The sequence below is a fragment of the Bos grunniens genome, chromosome 14, assembly GCF_055505025.1.
Source record: "Bos grunniens cultivar Pamir isolate PY7600 chromosome 14, Bosgru_T2T1.0, whole genome shotgun sequence".
Classification (NCBI taxonomy): domain Eukaryota; kingdom Metazoa; phylum Chordata; class Mammalia; order Artiodactyla; family Bovidae; genus Bos; species Bos grunniens.
The window spans coordinates 65,448,803-65,468,775 of NC_141178.1; the positions used below are offsets into that span (position 1 = coordinate 65,448,803).

General features: G+C 49.5%; 1 protein-coding gene across 3 annotated transcripts in view; it reads left to right on the forward strand.

Annotated features, from left to right (window-relative positions):
* ZHX2 (zinc fingers and homeoboxes 2) overlaps positions 1-19,973 on the forward strand; it is a 181,433-nt gene that overhangs the window by 2,185 nt on the left and 159,275 nt on the right. The gene's annotated exons all lie outside the window — the stretch shown is intronic.

A 19,973-nucleotide genomic window follows, 5' to 3' on the forward strand; every position in this document is an offset into this window, starting at 1 on the left:
GTTTGTGATTGCAAAGGGGGGCGCGGGATGGGGGTGGTAGGTAGTGTGCAGGCTTTCTTTTTTTTTTTTTTTTTTGCGGGTGGGAGGAGATCAGAAGAGTCAGAGGTGGGGGAGATTTTTTTTTAAGAGTTCTGATTACAAGTTTGGATAAATGGGAGGCCGAGCGAGGAGGAGGAGGAAAAAAACATGTCTACGTTTCCCTATGTCGACATAAGCCACAAAAAAATATGGCGTCCGCTTTCGACAGGGCGTTACGTAGACCCGACTGTGTTTTTATTTATTTATTTCGGGGCCGGCTCCCTCCCTCCTTGGCCCGAGCGCGGCGCTTTGTGCGAGCGGGGCCGGTCCCGCAGGGACTCGGCCGGGACGTGGCCCCGGCTCCGCGGGGTTCGGCGGGCGGGGGGCTGCGTGTGTGTGCTCCCCGCCGTCCCCCACCCCCCCCGCCCCGCGCTCCCCGCGTCTCCCCGCTCCCGGTGACGATTCGCCGTAACGTGGTGGCAGGAAGCATGACGCCGTGGGCTGAGGCTCGCCTCTCCGCTCTGCGCTCCTGGCGGCTGCCGGCGGCGCGGGCGGGCGGGCGGGCGACCGGCCGAGCTACCTGCCGCGCGGGCCGGGCCGGAGCGCGGCGCTGTCCCCACGCCCCGCTCAGGTGCCGGGGAAGCCGCGTGGGGAGGGGCGGCGGGGGACACCCCCCGGGGACCCCCTCTCCGCAGGGCCCGGCGGCCCGCCCCAGCCCACCGTCGCCACCCCCTCCGCGCACCGCCACCCTCCACCCCCCGGCCCGGAACCGCAGGGGGCGCGTTTCGTCTCTGCCCCCACGAGAGAGGTTCAGCTTTGTTGGTGTTACGGCTCCTTGGTGGGGTCCCCGGGACTTGGTCGACTCTTAGCCTTTACAAACTTGCCCCTTTCCCAGCCGCTGTGCAGGAGGCTGCGGAGGCGCAGATGAGCGGAAAGTTGGAAACCAGTGAGCATCACAGGACGGTCCCCTTGGGCTCGTCGCCGTGCGGAGCTCGGGAGGCGGCGGCGGAAGGGGAGAGGGGTGTGGGAGGCTGGGGAGAAAACTTGACGGGGAAGCTAAGTTGTGATTTGCTCAGGCTTCCACCTGATGGATTGGTTTCCAAGCCAGTGGGGTCTCTGCCTTCACAGTAATTTCCGCGATGGCCTTTTGTTTGTCTGGAAGGTGGGGGAGGAGGAAGGTGGGGAAACCAAGACTTTCCCTGGACCCCTCCCCTTGAAAGTGGCGCTGCCCAGACCCTGGAGTTCTGTCCAGCGCAATCCCCGACGGTCTCCCTCTGTTATCAGTGTTAATGTTGAATGTTAGCCGCTCAGTCGTGTCCGACTCTTTGCGACCCCGTGAACTATGGCCACCCCCACCCTCACCCCAAGTCTCTCTGTCTGTCCATGGGGATTCTCCAGGCAAGAATACTGGAGTGGGTTGCCTTTCCTTCCTCCAGGGGATCTTCCTGACCAAGGGATCGAACCTGGGTCTCCCGCATTGCGGGCAGATTCGTTACCGTTTTAGCCATCAGAGAAGCCACCTGGTGTTGTTAATGTTACTAATAGCAGCTCCCCAAGTCCGAGTCAGGCCGGTGAAGGGGAGCGGGGTGCAGGATTTGGGGGACAGGCATTGCCCCACTTCGTTCCTCTGGTTGCTCAAACCTCGCACAATTATCCTCTTAAAACACACACATACATAGACTCATTCACTCACTCACATGCACATTCTCTCTCCTGTAATGTTGAGCAGAAGTGAATGCCTTGAAGTGTAGGGAGTGAAGTTCTGAGAGCTCTTCAAGATTTCCGTCAAAAGGTGATTTTCTGTTTATGAGGGCAGTGAGTTAAAGTAGTGGAGTCCCAGGACAGTAATGTCAAAAAGCATTTGGACGACAACCAAGTGGAATAAATATCTTGTAAAATGGCATGTTTAACAGTAAAAATAGATTAATGGAGCCCTCAAGTGCTTGAACGGGACTCACATGAAGGTTTAAGTTTAAAGGGAAAGTTAATATAAAGCTGTAGACACATCTTCTTTTAAGGCCAAAGGGGGGAAATGTACAAGTAAGATTGAAATGTGTCCCTGACAGTGACTGGACACACGATCTGGGAATATCGTTGCTATTTAAACACTCTGCTCCATTGACTGTTCTCATGTGCATATTTGCCTTCTGGCCAGGTTTGGTGTCAGCGAAGGATCCACTTGGAAGTTAACAGCTCTTAAGGGGAAAATTCAGAGGCCAAGGTTTTGGGGTAAATGGAATATACTAATTCCCATTTAAAGGCACAAATCAAGATGCCACAAATGTTTGTTGGCACACAAGTATTCTCCCAATGTAAATGCAGCGTGTCTTGACATGCCCAAAGGCAACCCCACCTCAAGTGTCCTGTCCCCATCAGGACCATGAGACTCAGTGGGGTGCTGTGCATTTGACAAAAAAGGATAATGACAGTGTTTGATAACAGTTGCTAACACTGTTTCAGTGTGCCAGGCATAATGCTGTATATTTTACATGCTTTACCATTTAATTCTCACTATAACCCTATGAGATAAATACGATTATTATCCCAAGTTTACAGTGGAAGAAACTGAAGCTCCGAGAGGTGACAAAAACTTGCCCAGAAGCCACACAACAAGAGTTAGACTCCGCATTTGAAGCCAAGTCTTAACAGCATTCCAGTATAGCAGCTCCTCAGATATGGGAAGTTGTAGTTAGAATGAAAAGTAAAGGCAGAAAAGAGGGAACAGGGACCACTGCCCAGTGGTCCAAACTTGTAGGAATTTTCCTGGGTTTCATCTCCTACATGAAAGAAAGTAAAGTCGCTCAGTCATGAGCGACCCCATGGACTGTAGCCTACCAGGTTCTTCCATCCATGGGATTTTCCAGGCAAGAATACTGGAGTGGGTTGCCATTTCTGTCTCCAGGAGATCTTCCCGACCCAGGGATTGAACCTGGGTCTCCCACATTGTAGGCAGACGCTTTACCATCTGAGCCCCCAGGGAAGTCCTAATTCATCTCTTAATTAATTTATATTTAGCAACTCTGTGTTGATTTGTTTATTCCATAACTATAATATTCATCACACTAATAAAGGGCGATAGTCATTAAGCACTTTTATATGTCAGGGACCAAGTGCTTAAAATTAAACTATTTTGTCTTTGTGAAACCCAGTGGGGCAAGTACTGTCATTCTCTCCTTTATATAGATGAGGACCTAGGAGCACAGAGAGGTTCTCTAACTTGCTCAAGGCCAAACAGTAAGCAGAGTGCCAGACTCCAGAACATGTGCCGTCCACATGCCAGTGCGCTATTCTAGACATGTTGGAGATGCTGATGAAATGGAGCATCTCTCTAACCTTGATGCAAAGCCCTGCTCCAGGCACTAGGGAGATGTTAGTGGACTGAGACCCCTTACCACCTAGGAGTTTGAGCAGCCAGCAGGCCACATCAAGCAGAATTAAATAGGTGCTAGAATTGAGAAGAGTAACTACTGTGGAAGTAGCATGAAGGGCAATGGCACCCCATTCCAGTACTCTTGCCTGGAAAATCCCATGGACAGAGGAGCCTGGTAGGCTGCAGTCCATGGGGTCGCAAAGAGTCAGGCACACCTGAACGACTTCACTTTCACTTTTCACTTTCATGCATTGGAGAAGGAAATGGCAACCTGCGCCAGCGTTCTTGCCTGGAGAATCCCAGGGACGGGGGAGCCTGGTGGGCTGCCGTCTATGGGGTCGCACAGAGTTGGACACGACTGAATCGACTTAGCAGCAGCAGCAACAGCAGCATGAAGGGCTCAGTTCTTGCACTGTGAGGGATCCCATAGAGGATTTCCTAGAGTGAGTAGCTGGGAAACTGCCCGTGATTGAGGAGGAACCATGTCTGGAGGTGTGTCTGGTATCATTGCACACAGCTGTTAGCACCAGAAATTCTGCCCACCCATGACTTAACCAGATGGGGGCCTATTTGTGTTGGACAAGAAGAAAGTGGGTGGAATGGTGCCTCAGCTGTACCACTGGGGACCGAGGCTCTGTCTTTCTATTCTGCCACCCATAGAGTTTTACGCATTTGACCCCAGGTCTATCACCTCATGGTGGGAAGGGGGCTGCTGCATCTCCAGGCCTCACATCTGCCTTCCAGGAAAGGGGAAGTAGGATGACTGAGGCACACAGAACATTTACCTAGTGTGGCTTTACTGTTACGTTTGGAAAGGGACACCCCTCTCAGGGACTTCTGTCCTTAGCTTGACCAGAACTGTGCCACATGGTCACCAGAACCTACTGGAGAGGGGCAATCACATGTTTTTAGTTAGGCGCATCAATGCCATAAATACACTGGAATTCAGCTTGTAAAGCAGAAGGGGTGAATGGTGGAAGTGTTGTTGAGCTGGAAGATAAAGTGTGTGTGGCCTCCGATGAGAAAAGGGGTGTATTCTGGATGAAATTAAAACTGCGTCCTAGGGGCCATGTGTGTTCTGCTGAGGTGGAGAGGGAGACGCAGGGAAGATTGTGCAGAGAGATGATGCCAGACTTGGAGGCAGACGTGGAGGAGGTTGATTTAATTTGTAGGTACTAGGGAGCCATTGCAGGCTTCTGAGGAGGGACTGTCAGGTTTCTTAAGAAGGTAAGACTGACAGCAGTGTGCCTTATGGAAATAAATCAGCTTGGTTCTTATTTGAACTAGAATGAGTTCTGGAAAGTTTCAGACCAGGGGACCAGTTCTGCCTTAGGGCAAAAAGAAGACAACACACTAAGAAAGTGAGGGAGATTTTCTTTTAGGTTCTGCCAATAGGAATCCAAAATTAACCTGATGTTAGTCAGCTATTGTGTGCATATTCAGTCACTTTAGTCGTGTCCAGCTCTTTGTGACCCCATAGAGTGTAGCCCACCAGGCTCCTCTATCCTTGGAATTTTCCAGGCAAGAACCATTTACTTCTCCAGGGGATCTTCCTGACCCAGGGGTCAAATCCCCATCTCCTGTGTCTCCTGCATCAGGCAGATTCTTTACCGCTGAGCCACCAGGGAAGCCTTTAGTCAGCTGTTACCAGGAAGCAGCTAGCTTTCCTTTTGCAGTAACTAATGAGTAGAACTGGACACAATGGAAAGGAGCACCAGTTGATTCCCCAAACACAACGCTTGCCTTTCTCCTGACCCTCAGATTCCCCGGGTCCTACCTGCAGCTCCAGCACTCATCAGCAGAATAATTTCGGTTGTGACCCTTCAGCTTTGCTTTTTTTTTTTTCACATTTGTTTAAAATTGGAGGATAATTGCTTTACAGTGTCGTGTTGGTTTCTGCCATACAACGTGAATTAGTCATAACCAAAGGTTCGTCTAGTCAAGGCTATGGTTTTTCCTGTGGTCATGTATGGATGTGAGAGTTGGACTGTGAAGAAGGCTGAGCACCGAAGAATTGATGCTTTTGAACTGTGGTGTTGGAGAAGACTCTTGAGAGTCCCTTGGACTGCAAGGAGATCCAACCAGTCCATTCTGAAGGAGATCAGCCCTGGGATTTCTTTGGAAGGAATGATGCTAAAGCTGAAACTCCAGTACTTTGGCCACCTCATGAGAAGAGCTGACTCATTGGAAAAGACTCTGATGCCGGGAGGGATTGGGGGCAAGAGGAGAAGGGGACGACAGAGGATGAGATGGCTGGATGGCATAACTGACTCGATGGACGTGAGTCTCAGTGAACTCCGGGAGTTGGTGATGGACAGGGAGGCCTGGCGTGCTGTGATTCATGGGGTCGCAAAGAGTCAGACACGACTGAGCGACTGATCTGATCTGATCTGATCTGATGTATATAAACAGAGGGGATGCTCCCAGAGGCCCTTCTGTCAGTTTCCCCACACTGGCTTCCCCCAGAAAGGCCACCATCCCTGATTCTTTTCTCAGTTAATCACTTTATGATTTGGGGCTGTTACATATAAACCTGTTTCCTCAGCTCTAAAATGGAGATTATTCCAGTAGCTGCTTTCTGGATTGTTGTGAAGCTGAAGAAATTTACAGAAGGGTTTAGCATAGTGCCTGACACGTGGATTCTGCTCAGTAAATGTTACCTGTTGTCACCATCCTCACCTGCCATCATCATCTTGCCACCACCTCTAAGATGTGACTTTCTTGTATCCTTGAGAGGGGCCAAGTAATTAACATGCATGAATTTGTGCCATAGATTTCAAGACCCCAACTGTCCCCAGTTCATTGCAATTCTCCTCCATCCCACCCTCTCCCCCCACCACGCACACACACACACACACACACACACACTCACATATGTGCTCATTTGTGGCAAATCTGAGCAACTTCGGACACGGTGAGCTCTCCTGAAATATCACAGTGGGACCCTGGTGCACCGTTCAGGTAATGTGCTGTGTCATGGTTAAATTCAGGCAGTGCCGTTCTGAAAAGATGCTCAGCTGCTCACATACCCCGGTGGTAGACAACAGAGTGGGCATTGTTCTGGGTACTGACAGGGTAGTTTCTTTTGTAGTTGAAAAAGAGAAAGTCCTCTCGATTCCCCGCCCCCACCCTCCATCAAATAGGTTGTGATTTTAACAACATCCACCCCAATCTGTTTCCTGTTTCTATGCTTGAAGTCATGCATTTAAGATGGGTTGATTGGCAATGGGGTGTGTATGTGTGTGTGTGTGTGTATGTGTGTGTCTCCTACACACACACGTGTAGCAGACCCCCAAGAAGAAAAACTGTCTTGGCAACAGTTCATCATGTTCCACCCAAACTTTAAAAGGGAATCAAAAAAGACCAGAGTCAGAATCAAGTTTTCTTGCTGACACCTCTCTTTACCCGCCACCCCACCCCTGGTGAACAGTTTACCTGTTAAAAGCCACAGTCCACACACTTTCTTCCTCTTCCTGCCCTCCTCTTGTCCCCTAGCACCGAAACGCTTAGTGGGGATTAAATCTTATTACAGTGTTTCAGTGCAACAGTATTTACCATGTGAAACCTGTAGCGAATGAAATGCGTGTGCTGTTCATTCATGGGGGATCGATATGAAGGAATGTGGCCCAGGCATTCACTCACTTAGGTATAAGAGGCTCAGAGTAGACTTTAGAGGTGCACAGGCTTGGTTTGGGATGGAGAAGTTCAAAGCACCTGCTGGGTTTACTTTCCTGGATTTAAAGCCACGCCTGGTTCACCTTGCAGGGGGAAATTAGCAAAACCCTGGGAACTGTTTGCTGTCAGGCTCCGGGCAGGGAGTGGATTCCTGTGTTTCTGGGGCCTCGAAGGGTGGCCAGGCTGATTTAGCTCTTTCTCTGGGAGGGAATGCTCCCTGTCGGGGGCCCAGAACAGACTCTGTGGGAGAGAAAAGTAGCCTGCTGTTGAGAAGGGTAGAGAGAAAAGATGAATGAGATTTCCTGGGATGGTTGGATGCCTGCACCTGCGGCTTCTGGACTCCAAACCAGCTGCAGAAAACCGAGGAAGGACCAGATTCTACACAGAGCAGGCTGCAGGCACACATGCAGGGGTAGTGCTAGCATGACGGTTTAAATCACTGTTGCAGAAAGGCAGGAGAACCAGTCCTCCGCGGGGCCGCCATTTGTATCCCTCAGAAGCATCTCCCCCCACCCCGGGCCCCTGACCCCAGCTGTGTCCACTCTGGCTGGTGAGATTGAATAGAATACAAAGTCCCCTGCCCTCCCCAGACACACCACAAACACAGTGCCCCCATCTTCAGAGCAGCAAGAGCATCCAAAAATTGGGTACCTACTGTGTGCCAGGCACCCTGCTGAACGTGCTCTCTTCACTGTGTCCTTCAGAGTGACTCTGAGGAGGGCATCCAGGGCCACGGTGGAGCCTCATCTTAAAGACCAAAGGAGACCAAAGCGCAGAGCGGTCAGGTGCTTGGTCTCAGAGAGGAGGTAGCCGAGATTCGCATTCACATCAGCCTGATGCTAAAGCCGACACTCTTATGCATCACCAGGTCTTTATATGTATATGTAACTATGTTTATGTATCTATTTTTGGCAGTGCTGGGTCTTCCTCGCTGCGGGTCTTTAGATTGGGTGAGCAGGGGCTGCTCTCTAGTGCAGTACTCGGGCTTCTCGTTGCAGTGGCTTCTTTTGTTGTGGAGCAAGGGTTCTAGAGCACACGGACTTCAGTGGTTGCGGCTCCTGGACTCTAGAGCACAGGCTCAGTAGTTGTGACACTTGGACTTAGTTGCTCCGCAGCATGTAGGATCTTCCCGGATCAGGGATCGAACTTGTGTCTCCTGCATCAGTAGGCTGATTCTGTACCACTGAACCACCAGGAGAGTCCCTCACCAGGTCTTTCTGATGTCTTCTGGAGGCCTGGAACTATATGGAGGGAGAAGGGACAGTTTTCGAATGAGTTTCTGGACAGTCTGACAGCTTTTCTGCTAAAGGAATGTAGGGGTCAGTGTACGCAGGCGCGCACGCGCGCAAGTGTGTGTGTGTGTGTGTGTGTGTGTGTGTGTGTGTGTGTGGTGTAAGATTAGTTAAAACAGAAGAGAATTCCAGATCTGTGCCTGTTATCCTTAGCCACCCAAACCCCACTCCCAAGACAATTCTAAGCGTCTGTCAGTGTCTACACCAGAACATTCTCCAGGGGGCATGCCACCCTCTCCTCCCTGGCTCTGGCAAGAGAAGGAATCCCAGTGGGCTGACAGCTGAGAGATGGAGACGAAGGAGAAGCTGAGTGCTACTTTCAGGATGCTAAACAGCCTTGCCAGTCAATGGGGGCAGGAGGTAGGGGGAGCAGGCGTTGGGAGGGTGGAGAATGGCTGGGTTGCTGTTTTTATACAATAAAAGAGGATCATTGTAATTGGGAGCCCTTGAATCATAACACGTCTGCCCATGGTTCTTTCCAGCTGCAGAGCCATTTAGTTAAATAGCACAGAAAACTCCTTTCAGCTGACATTACTTTCCTGCTGTTCTTAAACTACAAGACCGGGCTGAATCACTCAAACGAAAAAGCCATCTCAGGCTCCCTTAGCCCCTGTGGGTATGCAGAGCTCCCATGGAATCTTCCTGGCCTGTGCAGGAGGACATTGAGAAATTATTTTCCTGTGCACTGCACCCTTGTCTTTTGAGGAGCAGCATCTTTAAGGTATTTGTAACCCAGTCTGGTCAGAGCTGGATATTGCACATGGCCAAGTTGTTTAGGATGGGTGGTGGCCCAGAGAGGGTAGGGAAAGGCCTCACAATGACAGGGGCTAGAGGAGGCAGGGCGTGTGGACTGACAGCCAGAAGATGGAAAAAGAGACCGCCCCCTCCTCCCAGCCAAGAAGCGAGGGGAAGGGATGCTGGTGGCTGCAGACAGGAGCAGAGAGGAGCACAGGCCCTCACCAAACCTCCCCTGATAGAGAGCACCGAGGCGGCATTATCCTATAGAACGGCCTGGAATTTAATTGATTCTAAGCATGCAGTGAATTTCTGCCAGAGCCACACAGTTCAGGAGAACTGGAAGACTTCAGGTCATTTCCAAGAGCAGAGAATCCTGGGTGCAGGGAGCCACAGAACAGAAAGGGTTTGGATCACTGGTGGGTTAATGGGAGCCCCTCCAAAGATGGGGGGCTGCTGTGAGATTGAACGTGGCCTGACTTCAGCACTTTTAGAAACGGGATTTATTGTAAAAAGTCTAATGTCCTCTGTTGTCCCCAGAGGGGGATGTTGGGAGGATGAGAATAATAGCAGCATGGTGCGTGAGTAGGATCAAGGAGTGTTCTAGCAGGAAGGAAGTTTCGGGGTTGCCTGCTCCAACTTAGGGAAACTGAGGCCCAGAGAAATGAGGGAATTGACCCAAGGATGCCCAATCATATGGCAGTGCGTGACTTTTCCTCTTCTGCGCTGGCTAGTTTACTTCCTCTGTCCAATCAGCAGACACTCACTGAGCACCTGCCAGGGGAAGAAAACAGCATCCCTGCTCTCAGGAAGGTCATGGTCACTTGGCACTTAGCAGCAACTGCTTCCTGACATCAGAGGCACAGGGCCTGAGTGCTTTCTGTGGGCTAGCGCATGGCACTTCTGGGAGATGGGAGGACTCTGTTATCCCCATTTAATCGATAAAAAAGCACAGAGGGGGGAAGTCCTTTGTCCAAGGTTTCTGGAAGCCAGGCAGTCCTACACCACACCTAGTGCTCTTAAGGCTCAGGCTCGTGCACGTGTGTCCCCTCCTACCCTCTGTCCACCTGCGGCTCCAGCAAGAGGGCTGGGGCCCCACCCCACTGATTAGCGCCCTGGGGGCGGAGCCACCAGCCCTCGCTAAGGATAACACAGGGATGGGTGTGTGTTCAGAGCTCGATGAAGGGCCTTCTCCTGCATGGGGGTTGTTCCCGATGTATTGAATGTCAACTGTGCATAGGCTCTGTGCCCCTCACACCTCACGTCATAGCCCAGGTCATCTGTACGGCAGCCCTGCTGAGCAGATAGTGGGGAGGGCAGAGCCGGAACTCCAGCACACATCCGTACAACCCAAGACAAGAACAGTTGCAGCTACATCGGGCAGGCATGCTGCAGCCGGAAGATGCTGATTGGGAGTCCTGGGTGGGCAGGCCACTTAGGGACACAGCATCGCTGGTGATGGGCCAGTTTCTTTTTCTGTAAAACTAAAGGTCTCTAAAAATAAATGAACTTGGAGGCACTTTGGGCAACTTTCAGTTGAGAAACAGATACTTATTTAAGTATAATAAAAAGTCCCAAGTGCTGTGAGTTGGGCCCTGGGCATCTCTGTAGCATAGATGTTAGTACTAGTCACATTTTAAAAAGTAATTTGAGAATAGCATTAAAACATGTATATTATCATATGTGAAACATTGCCGGTCCAGGTTTGATGCATGAGACAAGGTGCTCAGGACTGGTGCACTGGGATGACCCTGAGGGATGGGATGGGGAGGGTGGGAGGAGGGGGGTTCAGAATGGGGGACAGATGTACACCCATGGCTGATTCATGTCAATGTATGGCAAAACCCACTACAATATTGTAAAGTAATTAGCCTCCAATTAAAATAAATAAATTTTAAAACATAAATAGCTTCACATCCACCCATTTAAAATATACATTCTACTGACTTTTAGTGTATCTACAGAGCTATGCATCCATCACTAGGGTCTAATCTTCGAACATTCCCATCATCCCAAACAGAGATCCTGTGCCCCTTGCCAGTCATTCTCCATCCTTGTCTCCCTCGCCAACTCTAGACAACCACTAATCTTCTTTCTGCCTGTATAGCTTCGCCTTTACTGACGTTTCACATAGAAGGATTCATAAAGTACGTGGTCTTTCATATGCTTCTTTGACTTAGCATGTTTTTGCGGTTCCTCCATGTCACAGCATGCATCAGGACTGCATATTACTTCATGGCTAAATGATATTCCATTGCATCCGTAGACCACCTGGGGCTGCCATGGCCAAATACCCCAGATTGGGTGGCTTAAAGGACAGACATTTATCTTGTCACAGATCTAGAGGCTGAAAGTCCAAGCTCAAGGTGTCAGCAGGTTTGGTGGCTCACAAGGCCTCTCTCACTGGCTTGCAGCCGCTGCCTTCTCTCCACATCCTTGCATAGCCTTTTCTCTGCGCACGTGCCTCCATTATGTCTCTTCTGAGTGTTCAGTTTCCTCTTTTTGTGAGGATTGGACTAGAGTCCACCCTTACAGCTTCATGTTAACTTAATCACCTCTTTGAAGGCCTTGACTCACATTCTGGGAATAGGGCTTTAGCTAATGAATTTGGGCGGGACACCGTTCATATCATACCACAGTGGTATCGTGGGCCATTTTGTTTATTCGGTGACCTGCTGCTGGGCAGTTGGGTTGTGTCTTCGTCTGCCCATTATAATAACGTTGCTATATCTGTGTGCAGTCTCTGTGTGGACATGCGTTTTCATTTCTCTTAGGTGGCTATCTGTGTGTGGAAGTGCTGGGTTTTGTGTTTAACGTTTTGAGACACTGCCACACCATTCTGGCTGTTTCCGTTTTACATTCCCACCAGCAGTGTATGGGAATTCTGATTTCTCCATATCTTCCCCCACCTCTTGGTATTACCAAGAAGCTCCGTTTTACAGGTGAGGAAACTGAGGCACCGGGTGGGGAAGGTCAATCACAGGGCTAGAGAGGAAAGGAAACAGGCTTTGCACACACACACACCACACACACCAGTCTGACCAGTTCCCTACCCAGGCCTGGGACTGATTAGCAAATGAGTCCCCAGTGTGTGGCATCTCTGATGGCGCTTGCTCTCAGGGTCAGCAAGTGCAGGCTCAGCACCCAAGAGGGAGGGGGTGCCTCCTTAAACGTTGCATCCTGGTTTGCTACTTGCCTCACCTTTGTCCTGGCCCAGCCGCCACCCTGCCCTTGTGTGTGGGGTTCTGTGCTCCATGTCAGGGTTGGGGAGGGATGAGGGTGGGGACACTAAAGACAAAGCCACCATCCCTTCCTGGGAGGGGTCCTCAGTCTGGCTGGAGAATTTGTGCATTTGCAGCTCCACACAGTGAGCCGACCTGGACCTGCGGAGGCAGAGTCCCTGCACACAGGGTTGCTGTGCAAGATCACAGGGGCTCGTACCTGTGAGAGACTTCCCTGGTGGCTCAGCGGTAAAGAACCCACCTGCCAATGCAGGAGATGCAAGTTCAGTCCCTGGGTCGGGAAGATCCCCCTAGAGGAGGGCACTGCAACCCACTGCAGTGTTCTTGCCTGGGAAAGCCCATGGACAGAGGAGTCAGACAGGCTACAGTCCATACGGTCACAAAGAGCTGGACCCAGCTGAGGGACTACACAACAACCACAAACGCCTGTGAGGGACTGAGCACAGCACCCAGCACCCAGGCAGCGCCTGGAAATGCTGACCAGCACCGTGGCGTTGGCACAGACGCACCTCACACCTGCGTCTGTGAGGCTGCCCGTGAGTCACTGTGGTTGAGGGAGGGCCTGATGCTTTGGGTCTGTGACTGGCAGCCTCATCCCCACCCCTCGGGAGAGCCGTCACCCAGTGACCAGAGAGTGACCTGAAATGAAGGAAACTGATCATCCACGCCCTCTGCGGACCTGCTCCGCCTGTCCTGGGAGTGGTGGGTCCATCCACAGAGCCCAGCACTGGCTCTCTTTCACCTCTCGCGTTTCCTGGCTGGGCCGCAGGCACTCCCAAGTCTGGCTCTGTTACCACCAAAGCCAGAGTGCAATTCCTGTGCTCGCAGGTTGAGAAAGTACTTGATGGATAGTACCTGTGGGGATCAGGGTGAGGCAGGGAAGGGATGTTCTTTCAGGGTTGGGGAGGCATATGGTTGATCCTAGTAGGATATTTGGGGACTCAATTTCAAGATATCTGGATATAGAAGATGTTTCAGTGATAGAAATGATGAGAGACTTCTTGCTCTGTTTGGTCAAAGGCCACATTGATTCTGCACATGGCTTAAATAGACTCACCTCTCTTAATAGTTTTTCTTGGAATATAATTGCTTTATAATGTTGTGTTAGTTTCTGGCGTACAACAACATGAATCAGCTGTACATATACATATATCTCATCCCTCTTGAGCCTCCCTCCCACCACACCCCCATCCCACCCCTCTTGGTCATCACAGCACCAAGCTGAGCTCCCTGCGCTCTACAGCAGCTTCCCGCTAGTTATCTGTTTTACACATGGTCGTGTAAATGTCAGTGCTGCGCTCCCAATCCGTCTGTCCCATGCTCCCTCTCCCCTCCTCTGTCCACATATCTGTTCTCTACATCCTGTATCTGTATTCCTGACCTGCAAATAGCTTCATGTGTACCTTTTTCCTAGATTCCATATATATGCATTAATATATGTATTTGTTTTTAATCTTTCTGAATTACTTCATTCTGTATGACAGGCTCCACATCTCTACAAATGACCCAAATTCATTCCTTTTTATGGCTGGGTAATATTCCATTGAAAATATGTACCATATCTTTTTTATCCATTCATTTGTTGATGGACATCTAGGACTGATGTTGAAGCTGAAACTCCAATATTTTGGCCACCTGATGCAAAGAACTGACTCATTTGAAAAGACCCTGATGCTGGGAAAGATTGAAGGCGGGAGGAGAAGGGGACGACAGAGGATGAGATGGTTGGATGGCATCACTGACTCAATGGACATGAGTTTGAGTAAACTCTGGGCGTTGGTGATGGACAGGGAGGCCTGGCGTGCTGTAGTTCATGGGGTCGTGAAGAGTCAGACAAGACTGAGCGACTGAACTGACTGAACTGAGCTTGCTTCCTTGTCCTGACTATTGTAAATAGTGCTACAGTGAACACTGAGGTATATGTGTCTTCCTGAATTATGGTTCTCTCAGGGTATATGCTCAGTAGTGGCATTTCTGACTCAGTGGTCCTGCCTTGGGGGACGGCGGCTTGCTGGCAGTTCAGACCTCCTGGCTAGCGCCCTCATAGCTCTGCACGTGCACCATGCCAGCCACACAGCTGCATGGAGCCTGGGTGGCCTGTGCCGTGGTGTCGCTGTGTGTCTCGCCAGTGGTCTCAGGTACGTTCTGGCACTGTGACAAGACCTCTGTCTTGCTGGACACAGGCATTTACACTTTGATCCCCACACCTCCATGCCCATCCCCTGCTACCTGAACACCTAGCTCTGGTTGAGTGGTGGCTCAGTAGTCACTGCTCAGTTGATAAACAGAATCGAATAAAATATAATCTGTATGTGTGTTGAGATAGGAGTGGGGAGTCATACTGGGTCTGACTACCGAAAAATGAACAGAAATTTTTCTGGAGTTGGTTTTTCAGTAAGAGAGAAGGAGGAAGTCTTAAGGGAAGGAATACGTGTCATGGCTGATGTCACCATTCCCTCCCCGCCTCCACTCCAATGACATGTGGCTCTAAAACACCAAATCTGATTGTGTCCCACTGACCTCCGAAAACCTCCCAGGAGTCATAAACCCAAATGCTCTTAGGGGGTTTTCAGGCAACAGAAACAAGTAAAGGAGTCAGTTGTAGGACAGTAGGAAGTGATTGTGCATGCTAAGTCGCTTCAGTCCTGTCTGACTCTTTGTGACCCCATGGGCTATGGCCCGCCAGACTCCTCTGTCTATAGGATTCTCCAGGCAAGAATACTGGAGTGGGTTGCCATTTCCTTCTCCAAGGGATCGTCCCAATGCAGGGATTGAACCCATTTCTCTTGTGTCTCCTGTTAGCAGGGAGGTTCTTTACCAATAGCATCACCTGGGAAGTGGTAGGTAGTAGATCAAAGTAGAAAGCACATGTCCAGCTGAAAGGCACTCAAAAACCCCAAATCAAAACCATTTGAGTGGACTTTCCTGTCCATGCCAAGGACTGCTGTTTAATAACTTCTGACCCATAGAACCAAGTCCAGATTCTTTGAGAGCTGACCTCTACCCACCAGACATATTTTGCCATAACCGCTTCCCACTCCACCATGTGCCCCACACTTCAGCCATTCAAGGCCGAGCCCTGAACCCCGCATGCTCCACCTTCTTTCCCTTTTCTTTCCTTTTCTACATGTAGGTCCTTCTCCCCAGCAAGACTCATCCCCCAGACTTAGCCGTTCCCTGGTGGCTCAGACAGTAAAGAATCTGCCTGCAGTCAAACCTGCAGGAGACCTGGGTTTGATCCCTGGGTCAGAAAGATTGCTTGGAGAAGGGAATGGCAACTCACTCCAGTATGCTTGCCTGGAGAACCCCATGGAAAGAAGAACCTGGCGGGCTACAGCTCATGGTGTCAGACACAACTGAGCGACTAACACTTTCACTCATTCCTGCCCTGGAAATAACTGCTTAGAAATCCTAGCATGTGGATTTTGACCTTTTTGCACCTCTGTCTCCCTGAAAAACCGTGGACCAACCTCCGCCCCAAAGGAGAGTTTCCTCTTTGTCTTCATGTTCCCAGCACCAACCCAGAGCTGGCCCCGTGAGCAGGTTCCAAATGACTGTCCCTCGAGTGACTGGTTGGTTCTACAAATGAGTGAATGATCATCGGGCCTGTTTGGGAGCCTGTGCTCTGGGTCAGAAGGAGGTAAAGTAGCAGTTGCTACCCGCTGCTGCCCCTAGTGGCTGGCGTTGCCAGTGCCTGGAAGGACAGTCACTGGACCATTTCGTCACAGGAAGCTGGCCAGACGGCTTCCGTCCCAGGCTGCCTTTGTCCCAGGTTTCGGGGCCTCTTGGCCAAATTCTGACGATCTGCCTGCCTCCCTGGCTCCGCCCAGCTGCCTCATCTGAACATCTGGCCTCTGTGCGCATCCTGGGTGCACTTCTTTCCTCTGACGTGGTGGCAACCTTTGTTTCCTTCCAGGAAGACCGTGTCCACTGTCCTGTGTGGCACCCAGAGCAATACCGCAGGATCTTTCTACCACTTCCAATAGTAAACAAACTCTTTTTTTTTTTTTTTTTTGGCCAAGTCTGAACTTGAAACCAAACTCTAAAGGTGGTAGAAAGAAGGACACGCATTGATTGAATGCCTGCTGTATGCCAGCCATTGAGCCAAGCATGTTGTCTAACCTACCTTATTTAATTTCTTTCATTCCCTCAGCGACGCCACTTGGTAGAAATTTTTATACATTCGACATCTGAGGAAAGTGAGCCTTTATGAAATTAACTTGATTTAAAGCCAGACCTGAGTGATCTCAGAGCCCAGGTACTTGCCACCCTACAGAGCTGGTGTGTTAGTTAGAGGTTATGAAGACTCTGTGTTGAGTGCCTCAGTGAGTGGGATACGCAGACGTGGACCCTGCATTTCCTTCCAGAGTCTACTATTTTGATTATAAAAGGCTGCATGGCTAGAGTGAGTAACAGAGGCATCTTTTCTCTTTCCTTTAGAAGGCGCTTCCTGGCACTAACACAGATCCTCATTCTCAAGAAATGTCCTCATGCAGTATTTTTAAAAAAGAATTGTATTTATTTACTTATTTTGGGGTTGAGCTGGGCTTTTGTTGCTGCCCAGACTTTAGCTGCAGCAAGCAGGAGCCACTCTCCAGTTGCGGTGTGCGGGCTTCTCATGTCGGTGGCTTCTCTCGGGGCTGAGCATGGGCTCTAGGGTGTGCAGGCTTCAGTAGTTGTGGTTCCTGGGCTCTGGACCACAGACTCAGTAACTGTGGTGCACACGCTTAGTTGCTTCATGGCATGTGGGATCTTCCCAGACCAGGGATCAAACCCGTGTCTCCTGCTTTGGCAGGCGGATTCTTTCCCACTGAGCCACCAGGGAAGCTCCCTTACACAGTTTTGTCACCAATTTATTTTCCTCTACGGAGGGAAGAAAAAAAATATATTTGTCTCAAGAGAGTTGGCCAGTTTACTAAATCTTACAGGATCATCTCACAGGTTAGGAAAAATAATTGTTGAGATTTAAATTATGTGTGTGTGTGTGTGTATAATAGAGAATAACTGGCCTGTGACAGACAGGCATGAATGCTCGAGAACAAGCACTGAGTAAGATGTGTTAGTAGTCAGGTTAGGCTAAGCTATGATGCAGTGACAAATAAACCCTGATATCCTACTGGCTTAACCAAACAAGGATTATTTCTTACTTTCATGAAATGCATCAAAGGGCAAGAGCTCTTCAAGGTAGCTGTGACTTAGGGATCCAGGCAAGCTGAATTTTTTTTGGCTGCATCATTTCAAATTGGCTTTCAGGCTCCTAGAGAGGAAAAGAAGACTAAAGAGTCACATATACCCTCTTTAAACGTGTCAGTTCTGCTCACACGACCCTGCCTAACTGTAGGGAGTCTGGAAGAGCACAGGGGAACACATGGATGTTTGTCAAGTAGGATGAGTCTCTATCCAGCAAAGTCCTGGGCTCACTGGCCGTGTTGAGTCTCATGGAGTAAAGATTACCAGTAGCAAAGCCCCAAGCTGAACAGAACTTCCTGCCACTTAGTCGAATGCCACTTCTAGCTCTAAGAACAGTGTCCAATTGTCCTGCCCAATGGTATGTGAGGAAGTGGTCCTGATGATCCAGAAGACCACGAAACATAAATTTTTTTTTTGCAGCATATTTATTTTTCTTACATTTTGTGGAGTACTAATCCAACTTGGTTCTGCCTTAAGCATCCAGTCTGGCACAAAGGAAATTAAAATTTAATGAGGCCCTAATTACTGCCAAGCATGAATGCTACTGAGTACAGGAGTAACTCTAATGGCTGGTGTTTACCATGAGTGAGCATGCATTGTGCCAGGTGGATTCTCAGCACTGGTGGACGAATTTATATACTCCCCCACCTCCCCTCGGAGGACCTGACCATTCCTTTCCTCCCGAGAAAGGCCTGGTTATCTGCATGTAATAGATGAGGAAATTGAGCCTTGGAAGATGAAGGAACACAGCCAGGAAGGGATAGAGCTTGCTGAGCAGGATTGTTGTTGTTGTTGTTCAGTCCCTAAGTCGTGTCCGACTCTTTGTGACCCCACGGACTGGATCACACCAGACTCCTCTGTCTTCCGCTATCTCCCAAAGTTTGCTCACGTTCACGTCCACTGAGTCAGTGATGCTGTCCAACCGGCTCATCTTCTGTTGCCCTCTTCTTTTTCGAGCAGGATTGACTCGTGAGATTGGGAGTGTGTGGGGGATGCAGGAAAGGCCAGGGATTAAATATTAGTGTCATTTGGGAAAGTAGTTGAAAGCTTTTTGTGGATTCAGCTATGCATATACATTCCAGCATCACCGACTCAATGGACATGAGTTTGAGCAAGCTCCGGAAGTTGGTGATGGACAGGGAAGCCTGACGTGTTGCAGTCCATGGGATTGCAAAGAGTCGGACACGACTCAGTGACTGAACTGAACTGATACATTCCGGGGGAGGTGAAGGCAGTGTCAGAAGTGTTCTGGGTGTTGGACACTTTGGTTATTCATACAACATGTATTCCAGCTCCTACTATGTGACAGGCACCATGCAAAACACTAGGAATGCTACGGTGGTGAAAAAGATTCTATTTCAATCTAGATTTATTTTTCTATGAAACTTTCTAGATTTATTAAATGTATTTTTAAATTAATTTTTAAAATATTTTTATTTATTTGGCTATACCAGGCATTCTTTGTGGCATTAAGAATCTTTAGTTATGGCATATGGGATCTAGTCCCCCAACCAAGGATCGAACTCAGGACTCCTGCTTTGGGAACACAGAGTCTTACCCACTGAACCACCAAGGAAGTCCATAAAAGTCCTTGAAAAGTAACTTAAGAACCTTGATCCTAACAACCTGCCCAGGAATGGCCATGTGTTTGAATCTTAGCTCTGAAAACACTGAATGTAGCCCCTGGGGCTCTGCTCAGAAAATAAATACCCTTTTCAACAAGTGGATCCCATAGTCAACCAGCCAAGCATTTGTTGGTTATCACCTTTGCATAGTTCCTGTCTTGAACAGTCAGCCAACCAATATGAACCCGTAGCCTCCAAGATCATCTAGTCCAACCCTCTGAGGTCTTACAGGAGAGGAAACCCAGAGTTGTAAAAAGCTGAAGGCCCTTCAGCTACTTTAAAAGGTTTCAATGTCAAATCTGGCTCCAGAATGATGCAATGAAACCAAAAGCGCTCCTCTCTCCTCTACACTTACATTCGGGAATGTTAAGATAGAGTGTTTCACCTCTCTGAGCTCTTAACACCTTTGCCCATAAGCCTTTCCACCAGCCCAGAGTGCCCAGGGCAGGAGAGCTAACAAGCCCGTCTCCCCACCCAACTCCTAGGTTTAAGCGGGAGGAAGTGAAGACATTCTTCCCTCCGTTACAGAAGGTAAATAACACATGCAACATCAAGTTACCAGCAATGGGAACTGGACTAGAACCCTGTGCATTTTGCTTGTGCTTCATTTTTTTCTTTCTTTTTTTCTTTTTCAGTACTAGAATTTCATGCCAAGTTCTCTGACCAAGTTACTCACTTCAGATTGGAGCAGGGGTGGGGCAGGTAGAAGAGATATAAATCCAGAGAAATCTATTAAATATCGTTTTGGTGAACTTCACATTTTGTAGCTGGTCTGATGTCCAATAAATCCTAGTGTGTCCTGGTTACCTCTGTGGGGTAGAGGGCT